This window comes from Buteo buteo, chromosome 13 (assembly GCF_964188355.1).
Source record: "Buteo buteo chromosome 13, bButBut1.hap1.1, whole genome shotgun sequence".
Taxonomy (NCBI): domain Eukaryota; kingdom Metazoa; phylum Chordata; class Aves; order Accipitriformes; family Accipitridae; genus Buteo; species Buteo buteo.
In genome coordinates, this window is record NC_134183.1 from 2,330,943 (window position 1) to 2,343,421 (window position 12,479).

Below are 12,479 nucleotides of genomic sequence, written 5' to 3' on the forward strand. Positions count from 1 at the left end.
CTGAGGAGCTAAAGAACAGAAGACCCCCCCCCCCACAGATATGTAACTGCTTTTCTCCAGCTGAAGGACAGGTAACATGAGATTAACAATGGGTTACTGCAAGAACATCTCAGAGAAGACAATTATTGAGGGCATAAAGTCCCACAATTTGCACCTTTCATATCGGCAAGAACAGCATGGAAGTCTAACAGGAAAAGTGTCTCTGGCTTAATTTGGTGTTCCCAATGCTGACTGTGCCAGTCATTAGGAGGTAAGTACCGAGGTTTACTAATAGATAAAAATAAAAAAACCCCTAGGCCAACTTAACTAATTAGTTTTCTCATCAGAGTTCTTCTTTGATGCAAAATGCTTTCAACTCTGAGACCCCCTTACCAACATTTGTAAGGAGGAGAGACCTCCATCTGCCTTCCCTGGCTAGTTCTAGGGCATTCGACCTCTCAGACGAACTGCTGTGTTTGCATGTTTCGCTTCTTTGATCCCAAAGTCCATGGCTGCCCAAATATGCACTTCCATGCGGAGGAACGGCATTCCCCGTCCAAGTCAGCCCAGTGGGAAAACAAACAGTGAGGGAGCAAAACAAACCTATAGCATCAAAAAACATCAATCACCAAAGGTGTCAACTGCAGAGGCATTTGTACTCACACCATCAAAGCCAAGCAATTGTTTTCCATCCAGCGAAGTTGGAAGGGTTATTTGTTTTACTATATAATTTAAGCAAATGTAGTGTGAGACAGGGCTACTATGACGTAGATTTGTCTTTCAAATATCTTGAGAATCCCACAACTTTGCTGCTAAATATTTACCAAAGATAAGAAAACAGGCCCAGAATATACAACTGCTTCTGGTGAGGGAGGTGGAGTCAGTTAACATCCCTGTGTTGGAGCACAAGAAAATTGCAGGTGCATACATAAGCTTAAAAAAAGCAGAGATGGGTCCCTTCAGTACTGTAACTGCACAGGGAGATGCTCTGATTCCGGAGGAATAACTCTCCGGTAACAAAGTTGATTCAGAGATTAGAATCTGCTTTTAAAGCACTGCTGCCACAGGGAAAGAAGCTAAACTCAAGCACACTCCTCAGCGGTGGGCTGAGACGTGGCGGTGGCAGTGGGAATTCACTGCTCTGCTATTTCAAAACACGAGGCTGTTGCTTTTGCCATCCAGGTGGTCAGAAAAGCTCGGAGGATGGGTTCAGACAGGCTGATTGTGCGGCTGGACCCGGGGGAACGCGACCTGAGCAGAGCAGCCCCCCACAGCTGGGGCTCGAGAGGGACCCGTGGCTGCTGCACCGCTGGCAGGCAGCTCAAGTGACCACTATAAGACAGCAAGAAATCTTTAAGACAGCCATTTAAAAACCAGTGTGCTGAACTCCTGCTATCTGTCTCTTGAATGAGATGGTATCTGCTCTGCAACAATGTTTTCTTCAGGAGCTGGGATCTGGGGGTTGCTTCCATTGCAGGTCGTGCCACGGCTTTTAAAGACTTCTTGTCTGGGATACTGTTTGCTTAAGTGCTGCTGTGGGATTTCAAATCGATAGCCTTGGAGAATAAAATGGAGAGAGAGAAAGTAAGTTCTTTTACACTGAGCAGCCAATAGGCCACAGGCTGGAGGGGATGCTGAAAGATGGGAAAGTAGTTTTATTGAGTGGTCAGTGGAGGAGAAAAAAACCCCCCAAATCCCCCCCCTATTTCCCTATCCTTACTGGGTTCTCTATTTCCCATCACTGCTGGGCCAGGTCCAATTTTCTTAGATTTATTTATGATTCCCTGAGGTAAAAACTGAAAATGGGAGATTAAGGCCGTGCAGCCATCTTCTGAAAGCAGCAGGGTGATTCAGAGATCTGCTGGAGGCCACGTCCCCTTTCCCAGGTCACCTCCTCAGCCACCAAGATCCATGTTACTTCTGGTAAGGGACAGGATGAGGAAGGTTTCCTTTCACTGTGGTTGCATTTGAGATTGAAGAAATAATTTCTTCAGGAAAGTTTGGTTCTTCATTTTAGAGGAGTGTCTAAAATGCAGTAGTTTCCAGTAGTTGGCTTTGGTTCATACCTTCTTCCCATTGCTTCATAATGGCAGACTGGGAGTTATCACCCTTCCAAACACTTTTGCTTTTGATTAACACAATTTCCTCCTCTTGGAATTTCCTCACTTGTAAAATACTGTTTAAAGACTTAATCATCCCGTGAAAGTATCGCAAGACCATTAGGGTGGAAGGAGCATTGTCAATACAAAACCATATCAGTTCTATTATTTAGGAGATGATTGCCAAAGCTGTTGTTATCAGATCACATTATGGCAGACAACGCTTTTCTTAGAAGCGCAACTCCTGCTGAGGATGGAAATACATCATATTCAAACCATCCTGCTCCATGCTGAGCTCCCGTGCCTGTGAGTGCTTTGCAGCCCCACGAGGACCTGCATCACCCTGCCTCGTGGAGCAAGGAGGGATGAGGAGCTCCCACCTGCACAACTGGGAACAAGGGGATGTCCCCTGCTACCGGCCAAGGCCCACGACAGAAACATTTCTAGATTACACTCAAGGGAGAGGCTAGGAAGGAAGGGATATTGTTTGTTTCTCTTACATCTCCCTCCTGCACTAGAAATTTTAAATTGGTTTATATGAGTTGCAGGCTAAGCTAAACATTTTAACTTGTCAATCAAGCTGTGTTTGTTGACCTAAGATTGGCAGATATGGGAGACAGTTATTAGGAAAAAAAATGAGCACAGTGGAAAAATCTTTTCTTGGGCTTTGTTTCAGCTATATCATCTTGGCATCAACTCTGAGTCTTTTTTTCTTACTCAGTTAAATAATGCTGTAAAAATAAACACACACAATCAATTCATCTCCTTAAAGAGACACGTGTGTGTTTAATAACGTTTAACTTGTTTACGGCAAGGAACTCACAACTCCTCACTTTATTTCACTGATTAAACCCTTCTTTGGAGCCAGTGAAAATTAAGGAGGTTTGACATCTGCATTTTGCTGTGCCTTTAGCATAATCCAGAGTAAAACGCTTTTTCTTTGGGGGAAGGGAGCAGGCAGCTACTGCTGGGGAGCTCTTTGCAATTACTTTGCTGGAGTTTTGTGTAAATCTGCCCTTCCATTTTGCTCCAGCAAGGTTTAACATAACTTTCAGAAATAAGCAGGTTAAAGCAAGCAAGTGGAATGACAGTGTTTGCATTCTTCTTTCCAGATCGGCTGCTGACTTGAAGTCCATAGGATCTGCTGGTCCTCAGCGTTAGTGAAAGACAACAAACCAGACAGCTTCACATCAAGCATTGCCACAGATTCATCAGCCAGCCAGTGCATTTGCTGGCAACTCAACACATATTTCTCAAAGTTGCTCACAAACCTTTGCAAGGGTTGACTAAGCAAGCATGGGTGACCACGCATGATGGTCCACCGCAAATGGTGAGGCCACATTACAGAATGCAGAGAAGTTCCCCTCCCCCTGATTATTCTGCTTCCAGATGATGGCTTCTTGTGGTCCAACCTCATATTACCAAAGAGAATGGGAATAAAGCTCAGGGAAAGTGGTGGTAACCACAACAGGCTGACTGCGCTCGGGTGAGGGTGTGGAAAGACAGTGGTTCTCACCATTGTTTTTGGATTGCACAGAAATGCTGGGGAGCTCCTATTCCCTACAATGCAACATTGCTGGTCCTCATTTTTTGAAGCAAAAGGATGGGACGGAACCCCCAAAGCAGTGTAAAATTGATGTAAATAAGAGCACGACATTGCCCTCTCCTCCTTAAAAACGAATTTAAGCTACCCTTTGCAGTTTATTTAAACCCTGGGCCACCAGCAGAGCTAGTGTAGACCAGTGTGGTTCCCTTGAAGTCAGTAAGGTTTATATCAGCTGAAGATTCCCTCCCTCGATCCTTAATTTCCAAATATTATTTCTTCTTCTGGCAGGCATTAAACTTGCATCATAGCTGGATGAAAATTGACTTTAAGGTCTCAGACAGGCAAGTCCCACAGGCCAGAGGTGTCATAAATGTGGTTGGATATTTAGCAAAGGGCCACCGCTGGCAGCAGGCTTAGAAACGCTTTTCATACTTGGACACATACTGTGCATAAGTAGAAGATGACTCTACAGTTCGTGGTAACCTACCTCCACTGCATTCCTTCCACGAGATTTAGCAGCAGGTCAGTTCTTAAAAGTCTAATAATACTGGTAAAGAGAACGGGCCTGATCCACCTCTGCCATTGAACCTTTGTCATAGATACCTGTGTAAAATATTTCCAGCTGAGAACGGCTGTGTATTAAAGATTACTGATGTTACTGTAAATGATTGCAGCGGGTATCAGGGGGTGGAGGGTTAGGCTCAAGGTTTTGGTGTCAAGGAGAATGCCTGACGGTCACGTCATAGGGACTGGTGGTGTGCCAAAATAAAATAAAGAAAGCGTGATCAAGTCTGCTTCTTGCAAATGGGCGTTTCCAGCTTCCCAGCTGGCATCTAAAGCAGTGAGAAGGGGTGAGTGTTCACTTGTTATCCCCAGCCACTGTAGGAAGGGCAGGGTGTCAGCCTCTGCTACAGCAGAGAAGATGCCGTTTATGTGTGAGGATTTTAGCTCCAAAATAATGGGCTGTGTGTTGCAGCAGCAAGGTCTCCTCCTTGGGAGGTTTATGTGAGCTAATTAGGGTCATAAACATTTAGGGTCTTATTGAGCTCCAGCCACTGGCTGAGGCAGGAGGCAGATGCTTTTTCTGCACCACTTTCCTCATTTATAAGATGGGAACAACAGCACCCAGGGCAAACCTGTCCCACCGACCGAAGGAGATGCATCACCCCAGGGGATGGGAGACTTATTTGTATTTGTTGCATGTTGGAGCAAGGGAAGGGGTGTTCTCAGTTTGCTTCTGTACCACACGTGCATCCTGGAGTTCTATCTGGAGGCGGTGGGTAGAGACACCTCCTTGGCCACTGGAATTTGGCCAGAAATATGAAAGAGAACACCTCCTCCCTCCAGGTATTTGTCCTGCTAAGGTTTTAATTACTGGAACATGTTCACTATAGAGGCTGCTGAGATCCTCCTGCTAACAGAGGAAGACACTTATTCCTTTAAAGCTGCCCACGTTAAAGAACATATTCTTCCTATTATCCCAGTACTGCATGGGTTTCCAGTTGGTGTTCAGGTGTTTATGTGGATCTATAAAATCCCACATAGTGTGGCTTCTGAAATCTTACGCATGTTCTGCAGACAACGTCGCATTCACATAACTCCAGCTATGCCTTTAAACTTGTGTAATTAACTACGGGATGCACACACACACACACGCACACACTTGTATAGGAGCTTAAACATGTATTTTGCTGGCTTGATCTGCACCAAAAGAGCTCTGTGGTACAGCTGAAATAGAGATACAACATCCTATTGGCCTCGCCAGTGTCTGTTGAAGTTGTTGCTCTTATTCCTCCCCAATTACAGTTAATGTTACTGAGCCTAGACTTCAATGAAAGTGTAAACGAGCGAACACAGCTGAATATACTGCTCTTGAAGTAATATTTGTGCATGTGCCCAGAGGCTTTGGGACAAGCACATTTTAGATATTGTAAAGATAAAATAATACAGGCCTTGAAAAAAACATTTGAAAAGTGTGTGGGAAGTATGTGATATTTCACATGGGGCATAATCCTGCTATCAGCAGTGAGATAAGATTTTAGACATACATCTTCCGTGACTTAAATATTCATCCAAGGCGCTGAAATTTTGGTCCAGAGAGACAAGAGCTGACTGATTTCGTATCAGACAAATTATTTCTGTATAGGTCTGAGCTGAATTAGATGCAGGTAAAAATGTGGCTGAAATATCCAGCCAAGACGACCTTTTGATGCACCGCCAGGAACCGGTTTTGATTCTTTCTTAATCAAAGTGCTACAATTTGCAAAGATCAGATAAGATATTTGCTTCATTTCAGGATGCTTCTTCCAAGACAGGGGAGGGGAGAAGGGAAAAGGCAAATTACAGAACAGTCCCAGCAAGGAAAGGAGACCGAGGCAAAAGCATTTCAGTGGAACTACCTTAAGTTCTGATGAACTCCAACAAGCATCCCCCTTTCCGCTCAAATAGCCAAAGGACCAGAGGTGCTGTAATTACCCTGCAAACCCGTATGTCATTTGCTGGACCACAATATTTTTCTTGCTCACTGTGCTCTCTTTCTTAAAGACAAATTTGCTCTGTTGATGAAGACATGAATTATCCTGGCAGAGGCTTTCCAAAAAAACATTTTATTTTAAAATGGCTGGGGAAAAACCTAAATGATGCCAATGCAATCTATTTATTTTGTTTTAGAGAGGTGGTGTCCCTCCTCTTTATGCCAGTGACATTTAACTGCAATATATATATTAGGAGCCTGATGAAAGCCTCCATGTGTGAGGAGGAAGGTCACAAGGGAGATGAGTTTGCAGTCATTAGCCCTGGCCGCAATTGCAAATCTACCTCAGAGGTTAACACACCTTGTTACAGTGGGTTTTCAGAAGATGGACTGTAGGATTAAGTAACCCCTGGGTGGTCCTTCAGGGTCAGATGAAGGGATATTTCCACTAGCTATATGTCAGGAGGGCTGGTTTAAAAAGGGCTTCAGTTTCCACCGATTCCTCCGCCCTTTCCCACTGGCTGCCAGGGTGCTGGCACCAAGGCTGCTCGCTCTGCCGCCGGGTGACTGCGGAGCCAGGTTACAGCCCCGTGGGACTCAGCACCACTCGGAACAGCCCTCGAGGGGGGCTCAGTGCACATTCCAACCCCACCGGTGCTCTGCAGCTCTGTGCCGAGCTGAGCGCGACCGGGACGGCAGTAGCCTTGGAGCTACCAGGAGCTGAGAGAGTGGGAGGAGAGGAGATGAATGGGGGCTGGAAAGTGTCCCAGTGAAGAGGGACGGCGGCCCTCTGGGTAGAAAGCAAGAGAATAAGAAAAGGAAGAGAGATAGAGACTGCGTTTGTCTGGGCACGTGTGAGAGTGGGGAGCGAGGGTGAAAGCCATGCGGCGTCTCCACCTTGGGTCAGCTCAGGCTGTCACTGCGGCAGCCCGAAAGCCTGCTCCCCCACCAGATATGCACCACGGCCGCGGGCATTTAACCCTTACGAGAAAGCTCTCTCCTCTTCCTGGCATCTCCCACCATGGGGTGGGTTTGGGCCAGGGAACCAGCAGCAGGAGGGGAAACAAAGAGGGTGCTCGTGGGCTCTGGTGTCCCCTCCAACAATAAGAGACCCCTCTTGTCTTTGTGTCTCGGAGGCGAGAGGTTTGAGGGTCTCTCCAGAGTGCAGAGCCTTCCAAGCCGTCGCAGGGTGCTGCCTCCCGTCTCCTCCTCACTCACTGGAGCTTTACTCTTTCTTTTCTGGGAAGCAAGGCATCAGTGCAGCTCCCCGCTCAGCCTCCCCTGGGAAAACAAACAAATAAACACCCTGAGAAAGCATCCGCAGTGCACTCACGTGTGTGCACAGCAGACGTGCGCAGCTGAGTGCTGGCAAGGGCTGGTTCTGCCTCCTCGCTCCCACGAGCCAGCGAGTCACCCAGCTGCGTCTGCGGCAGAAACCTCAAACTCGCAGCAAGGAGGAGCCCTTCTTATCAAGGAGGATAAGAGGAATGGGAGAGGAACTCCGGAGTTGGGACACAATGTCCTGCAAAGGCAGGATGGTGAATGTGGAACAGGACAGGGTCTGCCTGGCCGGGCTCTTCTTCCCACTGGTGAAATGCCACTGCTACCCCTGAGCTCTGGAAGTGCTACGAAGAAAATTGCAGCCACTGCTGTGTCCACAGGGAGCTAGATGGGTGCTCCATGGTTTGCTTCACTTTTAGCACTGCTTGCACAAGGGATTTGCTTTCCATCACGGGAGGAGGAACCATCTCTGGAAGCGAGAAGAGAGTTAAGCCCTACCTGTGGCTGCTACCTCCATTCCGGAGGGAGCAGCTTTACCTCCAGCGCTTGTCACTGCAGGCTGCACGCTTGTCCCACGCTGGCAAACGGTTGTGTGGCTTTTTGTAAAGGGTTGGAGTATGCTGACTTGGCAGCTCCCCTCAGTTCCCTGGAGGACTGGATCATCGAGCAGATCACAAGCAAATATTTAGACACCAGTGCACACAAACGAGCATTCTCTCAGGTCTTTCACACAGGGATACAATATTTAATCAAGCCCTGGGCAGAAAACAGCAGCTCTGAATTGAAGAATCATTATAGAAAAGACTCTGCTGGCTTCTGGCTACAGAAAGGAAAGCGGGTGCTGTATTGTGCAAACATTTCCAGCCTGCTTCTGGGTGTAGGTCTTCTGGGGCTTCCTTATTTTCTGTCTCCCCTAAAATTTCCCATGTCACCATTTTAGTTATGCAAAAACTCAGCCAACACAACTGTAATGGTCTTCTCTTCTAGTCTTAAGAGCAAGACTCTTCTCCATTTTTTTTTAAAACCTCTATGAAGTCTGAAGGGTCCTGAAGGGTCCTGTTGTCATGTTAGCGTCTTATTGAAGCAATGACTGTAATTGAGACAAAACCTTCTGTAATAGTTCTTGCTCTGCAAATGTTATAGGCACAAAACAAATGAAAAAATGGGATTATTACTGCTGAGAGCCAAGCAGCGACATTCTTAGACTCAGTACAAATATTGGCTGATACAGTCAGCCCTAACTTCAGCCAAATGAGCAGTCAAGAACTGCAGACTGTTGAGAACTAAACCAAGAGTCGAAATAGAGGTAGGACTTGCCTCTATCCTTTACTCAAACAACATAAACAGTTTGTCATCAAGATTTGGGGGTTTTGGTAACACATACACAGCTTGTCCTGATCAAGAATACAATGGCTCTGGGATTGCTACAAAGCCTGTTCCCTTGCCAGGTCTCTGCACTCCCAGCAGATGTTTTCATGTCACTGCTGGAAATGCAGCACGCAGCTTCAGCTGCCCCAGTGAGTCAGTAAAAGTGTCTCCTCTGGGATACGGAGGAGAAGGTGAAAGGTTTGTGGGCCTGTAACTGTGCAAAACCAGTCTACTTTGGAGATGATAAGTTATACAACTGTACTTTGGTTTGAAATGACTTGACCTACGCTTTGCATTGTGTGTCACCAAAGGAAAGCCACCTCGAGGAGGTCCTGGGTCTGTCTTGGCTCAGTGATGTGACGTTTGCTTACCCAGCAATCCGTTTCTACGTGGTGTATCCCTGGCTGGGCCACTTGACCACAGTGCTTCATTTCTGAAGGTACAGGCTGAAAGCTCCTTGATCCTCCACATCTATTCCAGAGGCATCCCCTTCATCTCCTGCTACCCATTACAGCTTTTTTGTCTTTTCTTTTCCTATAGCAGACAGGGTGAAGCCTAATGCTCAGCAAAACACTAGTGAAGCAGCTTGTTTACAGGCAGCACCAGCTCATGTGTGACCCGAAGAGCTGGTCTGATTCAGCCGTGCTTGGAAAAAACAAGCAGGGCAGACGTCAGGTGGGAGTGCGGTCCATCCGGACGCTCCCCTTCAGCAGCTGTGGATGAAGATCAAATAAACTTGGCACGGGATCAGGTGGAGAGGCCATAAATCTCCAGGGTTTCTTAGAAACTGCCCTTCTTTGTTTGCTTTCTTCGTTTGTCTTCTCAATCCCTCTTTCCCGATGTTTGATTTAAAGGAGCAGCTTGAAAAGTCCCACCTCAGCCTGGGTGCTCGACTGACACAAACAGGAAACTCAAGCTGCTGGCAGCAAAAAGCATTCCCAGCCATGAGCATATTTTCCAATCTACAGAGCACTCTGCTTGTACCTGCCCATGCTTAAGGTCAGACAGCCTTGATTTACAGCAGTGGACTCTCCGATGAAGTTACCTTGGGAAACAACCGGTGGCTTGGGTCCCCTTCCCTCGAGCGAACAGACCCTTTGTGGTCTCCTGCATGAATAACCCGATGCTGTGAGTTCACACGCAGGTCCAGGACCAGCGATGTCAGGGCTGAGGATCATGCTTAGGCTCGTCCTGGAGCTGGAGGGAGTTTGCGTGAGCCCGTTTGCATGACGTAGCCAGGAGGATACATTCACGCTGCAGGGCATGTTCTCTGGGCTGCAGGACAGCACGGCCTGATATCAATTTTGCAAATGAATCTGTCAGTCGATGCCAAAATTACTCACCAATAGATAGACTCTATTGAGTAACATCAAGTTAATGCTAATTGGCATCTAATAACAGTGACTCATACAGCCTTTAGACTGCTTTTAAACTATACAGAACCAAGAGGTGTGGGGTTTTTTTAACCCCCAAACTGATTTTTGCCACTGAAACTTGCATCATGAACAGATGTGTAATGTATTGAGGTCATGTTTTTCCTCTAAAATTAGTTATCAGCTGCTTGCTTTCAGTCCATGTTTTACGGGCACTCCAGGCTCCCCTCCACCTCTCCTGAATCACGGCAAGCCTATAGCATATACAGACACAACACAACTGGCCTGCCCAGATGTGCAGAAACCCATTACTCAGCAGCACACCTAGGGAGAAAACAGGGCTGTCACTTTTCAACAAATAGAAATTCTCCTTCCTAAAAGCTGAGCTGAAAGGCAAGAGTCGTACACAGTTTACTTCACGAGGGGGAAGGATAAAACTCGCTGATCCCAGATAATTGTCAGTGTGTGATAGCCTGAAGCAGAGATGGTGCGGAAGCAGCCGGAGCCAGTAAAACCTCTCTGAATGTGACAACTGACAGTGTGTTAAACTACATGACCTAGGACTACCCAAACCAGGCTTTTTTTCTGTATACTTTCACAGACTGATTTTTGCCTGTGTTAATTTTGCAGAAGACAAAATCTGGCTGAGGGACACGGGGCAGAAATAGGAAAACCTATCATTATTCCCGCTGCCATTCCTGCACGTTGTTTTGTCTTGACACAGGGAGGATCCCAGGTCATAAATTAAATGTCCAGGCTTTCTGGACAAATGGTGTAAACAAGCTATTTTACTAAGAAATTACAACAGGATTTAACCTGACATTATTTTCTAAATGTACTGGCAATTTGTTACTATAATTAAAAACCTCCCTTGTTACAATAAGCACCGGTGGAAGCTCTGCACAAGATATGGAAATTTACTACCTGGTAAGGTGTTTGCCGTCTGTCTTACAGCAAATGTAAGACCAGCCCTATAAGAAGAGAAGGAATCTGTTTGAAAGAGCCCTCTTCTTAGTACACCATGTTCAGAAACTAGTTATTTGAAAGGAAAACGCCAAATTGCTCTTAGATTTTATTTTTCGTCTTAGATAAAGATATGTCCAGGAAATTATTTCAGAAAGGCACTATTAAATAATAAAAATATTTGGGAAATTACACAGTGCAGCCTCTTATATCCTGAGTTGCAAAAAGCTGCTTCCAAGGACATTTCTCTTTCGCTGCTATCTCAAACCACCTGCAGTTTGCAATATACTTTCTATTTCCTTTCAAAGGCTTTGTTTAATACAAATGCTCATCCTATACACATCCACACAGCTCAGGGTTTCTCTGCCTCACTGCTTCTTGAGAAAGCACTTTGCCTCTGAAAATATTTCAGCTGGGAAGATTTCATTCAGGACTGACTTCACAGCATGTTTCTGCTTATGAATCTGTAAAAAATTGGAATGAAATGAAATCCAGCCCTCATTTTCTTATCATTTATCATAGTCACTGATGTAACGTTGTGGTCAGTTATGTAGTATGATGTTTGTCTAGCTCACTTTTTCCTGCTCAGAGATCTGGGTAACTTGATGCAGCGAGACCTGCTACTGTCAATGACTAATTACTGCTGTGTCCTCATCAGTCAGTATCCCTGCGAATGCTCGATGTCTGGTGGCAGTGATGGCTGAGGTCTCCCAAGAGTCTGGGCAGTGCTGGAGTCTCTAGCCCTAAAGAAAGCCAGCTGAGATGGCCCCTGGGATCCAGAAAGAAGTCAGCCAAAAAAAAGAAAGAGCATCTGAAATGTAAAGGAACTTACATCTGAGCAGTGTCTTGAATGTCTGGGTATAAAACCACCATTAAGTGCAGAGCTGCAAAGGAAGAATAGTTAAAGACAATTTCTGGCAGTGGGACTCTCCCAGACACCTACTTCTCACCCTAACCAGAGCAAGGACTTCTAGTATCTTGCCCAGACAGATACTTATCTTTATCTCACTTCAATTTGAAACAAATCTGCCCACAGCATAGGTGCTTTTAGCTAAGAGAGGTAAGCTTTTTTAAGGTCAAACTATCCATATCCATTCCTCTGAATTTCCTACCAAAGCCTGCCATCTCACTAGACTTAACAAAAAAATACAACTTTATTTTGGCTGCAGAGCTTTCCTGCCCTTTGGGGACAGGGAGAGAAATTGTACTGTGTAGCCATTGTTTCTGACAGTTCATTTACTCGAATGAAACAATCCATTCATCACCGGGAGTCCATCAAACAGAAACTGTCTTCAGCTTTGGCTTGCATAATAAATATACAGTATTTCAGCACTATGGATTTACATTCAACAGTGTGTATCCAATACAACACACATTTGCCTTAGATCCCTGGATAA